The following is a 9,783-nucleotide window of genomic DNA, read 5'->3' on the forward strand; positions in this document are numbered from 1 at the left end:
TTCAAGGAAAAGGAATCTGCAGAGTCAGCAAGTTTTAGAAAAACATACAGGAGAGAAAAAAATACGAAGCTGATTTTGTTATGCTTTGTGGAAAAAAGATGGGAGATACGTTTGCGAGGTGGGCGTAGTGTGACGGTGCCACGGTAGCATGACGTGAGAATGAGAAGAACGGGCACATCTGATCCAGACCCACTCTGATGTAAATCAGTGTGCTCTTTAAGATGCACAAGACAAAGAGAGGCACTCTGCTGCCAAGGAATGCTTTGGGATTTCAGTTGAGTCTTGTTCGGTAGCTTAGAGGATTCATACCAGGTTGTAAGACCTGCTGATTAAGACAAGACACCACTTTAAATTACAGAGAATAGAAATATAGATGCTCAGGCTCATTTCTAATTCCTAATTTTTGTAATGGGGTGATACTATAAAATATGGAACAGATTTTCCTACATTAAAGGGCTATTTCTTATTGTACATTAGAAGAGAAGAGACATTCGGTCATGAAACAGAGTAAATAAGGTTCAGGAGTATTGTTACAAGGATGGTATTTACTGTCTGCTTTTCACATCCTGTATTTATGGAGCCTTTTGTCCTGTAAGCCGGTGTGTCAGGCTGCCTTTGAGCTTTATTCATCCTCTCCTCTGCCTCCACCCTTAAACTTTATCTGGATTCCCCTCGGGGCCCACGATGCATATAATCAGTCTGTATAGCTAAGTGTGCCTAGCTGTGTGTGCAATCATAGGCATGTGTGTGAGATAAACGCTGTGTACCGTGGACCTGTATGTGCCTTTCTGTACGTGTTTAACTCTGATCTCATCTCATCAAAGCATCTTCCAGTGGGACAGGAAATTGTGCTGGAATTCAGAGTTTATTACACGAGTCGCAGTTCAAAGGCAGAGCCAAGAAAAGAATCAGACAAATCTGTACGTTTATGAGAGTCGAATCCATCTCACAGCATACATCACTCCTGCTCTGAGTACTCTAATACCACTGAGTTTCGGTGGCAATATGAACTCATAAATCATAAGTCTGTCTCAGGATTGGGGGAGCTTGGCTCATTTTGCTGCAAAAGCCTGAAAGTTTCTTTGCTTGGTTGTGACCCATGAAGCACAGTGTTAAAGGGTTGGTTCCAATTGTAAATCACATAAGCATATATGGGGACGGATATAGTGGATAATTCTGGTTTGAGTTTTAAAATATTAGTTTCTACCCCAGTACATGCTACTTTTTCTAGCAAATTCACTTCACCTCATTTTTGTTTGGAGTGAAATAATAAGTAGGGTTAACCTGTACAGACTGATAAATAACAGTTGCTGTACAGTGGTCCCTCGTTTATAACGGAGGTTACGTTCTAAAATTAACCCCTGATAGGTGAAATCCGCAAAGTAGCCAGCTTTACTTTTTACAATTTTTATAGATGTTTTAAGGCTGTAAAACCCCTCACTACACACTTTGTACACTTTTCTCAGACAGGCATGAACATTTTCACACTTTTCTCTCTTGTTTAAACACTCTCAAAGTTCAAACCTTTGTAGAAAAATAAGTCCAGTATCATAGAACGAAACCAAAGATCAAACCTTGTTTTCAGGTCCACAACATGGGAATAGAGCAGCTGCCAGAGAATTCAGCATTAATGAATCAATGGTATGGAAGTGGAGGAAGCAAGAAAAATAAGTTCAGTAAAGTTTGATTTATCTGACTGTTTTGTTTCGCTTAATGCGCTATAATCTGGTGTGCCTTATGGTCTAAGAAAATATGGTAATTTCTACCTTCCTTTAGCATGTCAGGAAGTCCAACTTTTTGTGCGATGGTTAGCATCTTCCTCTGCCTTTTGGGTGATACCGCAGGTGACTTTGACGGTGCAAAACGTTTCGTCGACATTGTTGTTTGTTGGACAGGAGACACGGCATGGAGGAGATTGATTGACAATGGTCTACAGCCAATCAGGACGCAGAACACAATGCGCTGTAAAAAAACAAACAAAAAGAAATCATGCAAAATTGCACAAAAAAAATCTGCAAAGCAGCAAGGCCGCGAAAGGTGAACCGCGTAATAGGACAACTGTATATGAAGTCAAGTTTTTCTAACACCAGTACACAACAAGTGTGGTCTCAGAGCAGGTAAATGCGCCGTAATATTAGAGAGAAAACTTTTGACCCCGTGGTGACTGTGGGGAAGAAGAACTCTCTTTTAACAGGAAGCAACCTGCTCCAGATCCTGGTTTACAGTCAGACAGCCATCTGATAAAACTCTTTTTGACACTTTAGCCTTTAAATGCTTCAGGGAGTTACTAACTTGATCTGCTTTCTGTCTGTAAACAAGAGTGATGACAATGGTGAGTGAAACAGTAGCATTTGGGTCCAGAAAACCACAACAATGAGCTGCAAGAAGCTAAAATACTCCATTCAGTTGATGTAACCTACAACCATGCGATAACATCCTGTGGGTCCATCAGTGCATGAGAGAATAAACTTTCACTTTACACATATGTGTCAGCCCCATGGCTGAGGTAGTTTCCCGACTGCTGCTTCCATTACAGCGGGAGTGAGGCAGTCAAATCTCTGGACAGGGTGCATGTGAAAAGAAAAATGAAATAACACCTCATCAGTGAAGCAAAAACAACCACGAAAGACTGTGATCAATTTGGTACTACACTGATAACACTCTGGATGAACAGATCTTTGGCTGGCAGTAGTAGACTGGGATCACATCTCTCTGTGTATGATATCCTTTCTGTATTTGCACATACTTTCAGTTGCTTATTTTTACTCTTCATCCATCTTAGTTTGCTTTTAAGCCAGATTCACCTGTTTTAACAGTGTGTAGATTCTTATAGTTCTTGCAGTATGATGTCAAATTGTACAGAAAGGAAAATTCTATATTTGAAATTTGAATTTATTCATCAGTCAAACACACATGAACACTGACATTCAGGATTAATGATTGTACTCACTTCAATATCTGTTTTGCTGGACTCATGATTGACTCCAGAAGGTCAGATCACTCAAAGTGATGCAGCAGGCAGCGATGTGAGGTGTAAAAACATTTTCCCTACATTATAGTGTTAGCATGTTGTCGTTAGTACCTGCAAACACTAGAAGCACTGTGACATATGCTTATAGTAAAATTATTAATGGTGTAGGGAGTTGCCATGTGCTTTGTACAATGCCGTCTGTACTGGTTTACAGTAAGTGTGCATGCTTTGTGCAGTTCTACCCTCAGCAGTTACAACGGGGTTAACTTGAGAAGCTACATACAGACACACATTATATTCCCATCTTAAAGGCTTATCCTAAAATGTTCTAAACTTAAATGTAATCTTGGACTCAACTGTAACATTAAACTCGAACCTGAGACCAGCTCCAAAAGCAAGGCTACATAGACTGCTACAGTTTAATATCCAACTTTGCAAATAAACATGTTTACAGTCAGGTACAAACGTGGGTTTGGATATTACTTCCCTTATTTCATTTATTCGCAAGGCTTAACATCAGGAGTATAACTGCTTCACCTGACAGGTGTTCCAATACAGGCAACAATGGGCATTCACTCAGGACAAGCAAGGCAAGCAGTGCTTGCCCAGTAATATCAAAAAATAGATACGAACTAAAATGTACCAAAAGGAAAACAACTTCTCTTTCTGTATCACAGAACAGAACTGTTTGCATATTTGCAACCATATTTTGCATTACTGCCTTTATGTGGCCACAGTTAGACATATGTGATCTTCATAAAACAGCCATGCTACAAACAATTTGAATTATTTTTTAAAATTTTCTTTTGATACATTATTATAGATTCATGTTTTCTGCTTGCATTTCTGTGAAGGTCATTGTGCTCCATTGAAGGTAACTATAGCCAGTAGTTGTCTTAGTATAGTTAGGACTCACCTCAGTTAAACTCGGGTCACAGAACAGCCCCTTTTCCATTAGTACCTACTCAGATCAATTCACCACGGATCACCACGACTCGACTTGGACCAACTGGTTTTCCACTACAATCCGGCACTACCTAACATCATAGCGACGCATCCCGCAACATCATTAATATGCGTCACGAACGCTACAACAAAGTTAGATGTCGAAAGAAAAATATACCTGCTGCTTGGTTTTTGGCTTTTTGTCAGACTTGTGTTTTTTGTAGCCATTTCTCTCATTGCTGGGTTTCAAAAATGACAGTTTTAATTTTCATGAACAAGACGCTCTCATGACTCATCAAGTGACGCTACTGACCAGCCAGTTAGGGACTTTGGCTGATACCTGATTGGCTGGTGAAATTTTAGTACCTGCTTGGATCGCTAAGAACCCTGGGTGAGCAGGTACTAAAAAAGTACCTGGTACCAGGTTCTATGGCCTAATGTAAAACCCTGAATCCAAAAAGGTCCTAACAGAAAAGGGGCTAATGGGACCTTTAGACAGTATTTGTGCTGTTGGTGGCTTTTGGAGCATTTTTAATTGAGTTACATGACGCATAATATTGCCTGTGTCTAGATTTTATAGAATTTTGGTCTGCTACTTAGCACTCATTAGCAGACATGCATTTTATGCATCTGTAAAGTTTTTACTGCTGTTAGTTAATAACTTAGTGCTCCACCCTCTCATCCAAATAAGTGAACTTTGGGCAAGCAGGCAGCCAAAATACTAACACACACTTCAAAATGTGGAGCTTATCTGAATGACTCAATTATTTCAGGATGAATGAAATTGAGTAATGTCATGAGGACTTGTTTGTTTGGCTCCATAAGGAAGTGAAGTCCCCACAGTGTGCTAGTGTAAATAGATTTATGTCCCCACAACATGAGTAATGCACACACACTCGCAGTCACATACATATTGTATTGCTGAAAGTTGATGGAAAACAAAGATAACATTAGAAAAGGGTGTCAGGTTGCTAAGAAGGTGAGATAGCTTGGCATTATGCCACAATCTCTCTCTCTCTCTCTCTCTCTCTCTCTCACACACACACACACACACCATATCACTAGCTGTTGAGATGTTTGTCACCTTTTCCCCTGACTCCCACCCACACCTTCTCCTTATCTTTTGCATTGTTTCTCCAGCTCCCTCCCTCATTCTCACACCTCCATCTTTCCCCAGTGCTTCCTCGGTAATCAACGAGTTAATCATAATCCTCAGACTCTACAGACACACTGGCCTCCTTTGTCTCTGTATGGAAAAACACAGTGGAGCACAGATAAAGAGAAAAAATTTTAAGTCATGTTCGTGGTCAATTAAGCTTTAAAAATATTTTAAATGTGCAGTGCTGAAACGGGCTCTTTACACTTCAAATGAAAATCATCACAGGGCTTACCCCCGAAGTAATCTGTAAGGGTTTAAGTGTTTTAGTGGGGGCCGCACATTAATGACATGTGCATGTGTATGTGTGTGGACATGTGTGGCTGATCCTGGGCCTAAAGCTTAAACAGTTATGAAGAAAGTTAATCAGACATGCAAGCCGTGAGAACATTTGGCCTGGCTCCAAACTAAATATAGGAACCGCACCATTAATTTATGGCAGGTTTACTACAACCAAAGCAATGCATGAAATGTGCTGCTTTCATCCTCCCACTGTGTGTGTGTCTGTGTGTGCGAGTGTGTGCATGTGTGAGTCCTGCAGATGACAGAATGATAACATTGTTCTTTGCCATGCAGTTTACATCAGTAGGAGCTGCATATGCATGTGCAGACAGGTTCAACCTTTTAACTTTGTCAGATCCCATTCAGAGAAAACAAACAGCAAACTGCCAGCTTTAATTTTAGGAAGAGTTAATTTTCTGAAAAACAAAAAAAACAAAACAAAACAAAAGAGTCCAAAATAAAGCAGGTAATAACATCTTTCCTTCTGCAGAAGTTTACCATACCCATACATAGATATGGAGGCAGTTACCATGATGTCACCCGTTCAGTGTAAGCATGCTATTTTCTCTTTGGAGCCAGAATTTAGCCATATTTAATGAAGAGGGGATAGCAAGTTATCAGCTAGCAACAGGAAGCTTGATTTAAAAGGTGCTTTCAAAAACTAATCTGGTGCAATGCACAGACATCTGCTAATAGGGTTGAATAACAGACCAATAAAATATTAGAATTGGGCTAATAAAAAACTAAAGCACAAACTTTTTGACTGGTCTGTACCTCAAACATGGTAAACAGGTCCAGTTCAGTGGCTCTGATTAGTGGAAGTGAGGCCTAGCAAAGTGTTAATGCACGCAAAACTCCCAAAACTGCAAATGAAAGAGATCCTATTTAATCTACAAAACCTCCACCATTTCCTGTAAAGCATTGAGCAGAAGCAAAAGAAAAACATTGCCTTTTATTCTTCGCCTCTCTCTCTCTCTCTCTCGCTCTTTTACTGTCTTAACTTGTCCAGGGTTTTATCCAGCTGTGTGTACCAGGAAATTGCCCCATTCTCCACAAGTATGTTTATACTGCTGCCTCCTTAACAACACAGCTACACACACATCCACATGAACGCACACAGACGCATACAGTAGATAAACTCGCACATAATCGTTCATGCGCAGGCATGCACGAATGCCCACATGCACTCTCTCACACTGAAGGTAAATTCAGATATGCTGACAAATGTGTGTGTATTTTTAGTGTCATGCTCATATTGTTATGCTGTGTACCGAAGCTTTGGGAGGTCTGATGACGAACCTCGAGGTCCCGCGACATGTTTCCTGTTTACACTGCTCTACACAATTACTAGCCAGCTGACGCACGGTGTGTGCTTACAGTACAAGAGTGTGTACAGTGATTTGCAACCTTGTTATGTTGAAGCCCTCAGCACTGGTGCAAACTCCATAATGCTAATTTAGAGAGAAAATATTATTTTGTGGATAACTGCACAATGGCGAGCAGAATGACAGCAGGGTTGTTTCTCCTGGACCTAAACGGCGTTTCATGTGGAACGATAATAGAGGCTGGGGAAATCATATTTTATTATTCTATGGATCAGGAAGAAAATAAGCTATTGTGATATTACTGTCAGGCTGTGTTACATTTAGGATTAGCTCAAGGTTAGCCACCCACAGAAAATGTCTTTTGTGCAGAAAGTAGAAAGTTCACTGAAATAAAAAGACTCAGTGTGTAAATGTTTGTCACTGACATTAGAATTTGTGGCAGTTCCATACAAGAATTTGTCCCGAAATGTAGAAATGCACATTTTTTGGTGCAAGTAGGGCTAATTTTCTTTATTATATTGACGTTTTTAAGCAGTTTTTATATGTTCAAATAACAGCAACAGTGAGTAGCTTAAGCTGTGCTTTCGGTTCACTTCATAACAAGCGTAAAAAATTAGACCCGCCTTTTTTTGCCGTTGAATATCTGTGCAGTTGTCGGTAAACAGCATGTCACAAACACAAGTAAACCCATTTGCTTTGATTTAAAGATTCTCTTCCTTATATTTTGCGCCTCGAAACAGAAATGTACGCCACAAGCTAAGTTGCAAAACATTTTGATTTCCCCACTCTTATACACAGTCTCGTCACTGTGCCCTCTTTATAAATACAGACAGTACTGAAACCCAGTTTGCGCTGGAATGTGTAAACCTGGTCCTTTGTATTTAAAAAACAAACATAAAAAAATGTCCCTTTCACTTTGGAGCCAAATGAAGCTCTGATTTAGCCAAGAAAACCAGATCCATAACTGGGAGGCATGTAAGTGATGCTAAATTGATGCTAGCACTCATTGGTACACATAGATCATCCCGGCCAGTTTCATGAACAAATGGCCAGAGGAGCTGGACCTGTTTTGTTTTTTCATTGAATACATGAAGATAATTGCATCTGAATGAGGCTAAGGCCATTTAAGCCACCCACAGAGCAAAGTCTGTTAATAACATCTTTATGGATATTCCAGAGAGTTTTTGGCATACACATGGTGACCCACTGGGCCTAGGCACGTCACAGTTTAATAAAGTCTTTAAAAATTCCAATATCCCAAGCTAGGGAGTAGACCTGTTCAGGGTACAGTACACCTGTTTTTATGTATTATCTTTGACAGGGCAAAGTTCTCATTTTGAACTGCAAAAGGGTGTTTCACTTGTTTTAGGGGAGAAAACAATGTTAAGATTACCATTTAGATGAGCATTATATTGTTGCAACAAATGTCTTTGTAAAGACAGGACAAATGTATCTGTGTGTGTGTGCACATTTGAATAACTCCATCAAGGAACACGATATCAGGCTAAACAGATAAACACACCCACGTGTTTGTCTGTTAGTCATGCCCTCAGTATTTCCAGGTCCCAGGACCCCGACCGGACTGTTTAACCGAGTAATGGGGTCAACAGATGCTCAGTCTCCAGCGTCCTGAAAGTCCAGCACATGTGCCAGTGGCAGCTCTCATGAACATTTTATGGATCCCACGAGTTCAACGTGGAAAGATAGCACTACTATCTATCTGAAAACTGCTGATGTCATACTATAGCACCACAAAACAACACCATGGGAGCATTTCTCTAACTCTACACTAGGAACACTTGATAAAGGGGAAGTTTTTTTACTTTTTCTCTAAAAACCTTTTAGATTTTTGGGGTATTTTCAGCTCTCATCTTGCCACCATCACACATTTTCAAATGGCTAATTGACTTTATCAACAGAATAATCATAAAAGAGCAATATTAAGTTATCTGCTGCATTACAGTAGGAAAAGGGAATTTTCCTTTCCTTTCATGTCACTCTCAGCTGTAATTTGGTCTGACTGTGCTTTGATTCCATAAAACAAGGACTTCATTTAAGGGGACCTATTGACAGTCCATCTGGAAGACTTTAAGCGTTGTTTCAACAATCTGTCGAAATGTCTTTATAATGTCAAAGCAAAGAAGTAGAGGAAGAAGAAAACGAGAAAAAGCGTAAAATGGAAAAACAAGTGGGTTCGTGCAACTTGTCTGAGGTTTCACTTGGTGCAGCGATTGCTTTTTTTCAGGAATTTAGCTTAAAGCTGTGTGCACGTTTACTGTAGGTGTGTCAGTGTGTCATGAAGACCTCTTACACAGCGAGACTGTGATTTTCAGAGGGCGCTAACAAGACTGGAAAAGAAAAGACGAAAAAAGGATGTGGATCTGTCTTTCAAATGTCTTTACTTTTCAAAATGTTGACTCAAAAAGAGCAAATATGTGAGTCACGAGTGAAATGTGGAGACTGGAAGAATGTTGAAATCAAGATGTTAGAGGCTGACATGACAGTTAGGTTGACGGGAACAATCCAGCTCTCGCTCTGTTTATTGTTTCATCTGAGCCAGAGCAATGAATCACCCATCTGCACTCGTTTGCACAGGCCTACACAACATCTTCCTTTAACCAAAGCCCGAGTCTGCTCTTGTTTCGCTGAAATATGAGTTTCACTTTCACTGCTTATGTTCATTGTTGTTGTTTACCTCTTTTTTCTTGCGAGAGTATGCGAGAGCAACGCGCTATTATGAATTGTTTTTCTCTTTTGAATTGCACTGACGACCTGCGTGTGTCAGAAGTACAAGTGTTTAACACAGCTCAAGTGTACACTTATAATGCACGCTCAGTCCAATCCAAACAGTTACGCAGGTTTTGATTTCAGACGTCTTACAGCCTTTAATGGCTAAGTCAACATGAAGTCAACAGCAGAGTGTTACAGCTTACTTCTTATGTGTGTGTGATTGGCTGTGATTTAAAGGTATATACATGGATAAATCCAAGGTTGAGTGCTGGATAAAAACAAGACTGATGGCATAATTATGACCTTTTTGGCCAAGCAGGGCTGTTTGTGAAGTTTTAAAACCAGTTGGACGTTTTCTGAATTGCTAAAGGCTT

The sequence above is a fragment of the Perissodus microlepis genome, chromosome 13 (assembly GCF_051167445.1).
Source record: "Perissodus microlepis isolate ML-2025 ecotype Zambia chromosome 13, ASM5116744v1, whole genome shotgun sequence".
NCBI classification, from domain to species: domain Eukaryota; kingdom Metazoa; phylum Chordata; class Actinopteri; order Cichliformes; family Cichlidae; genus Perissodus; species Perissodus microlepis.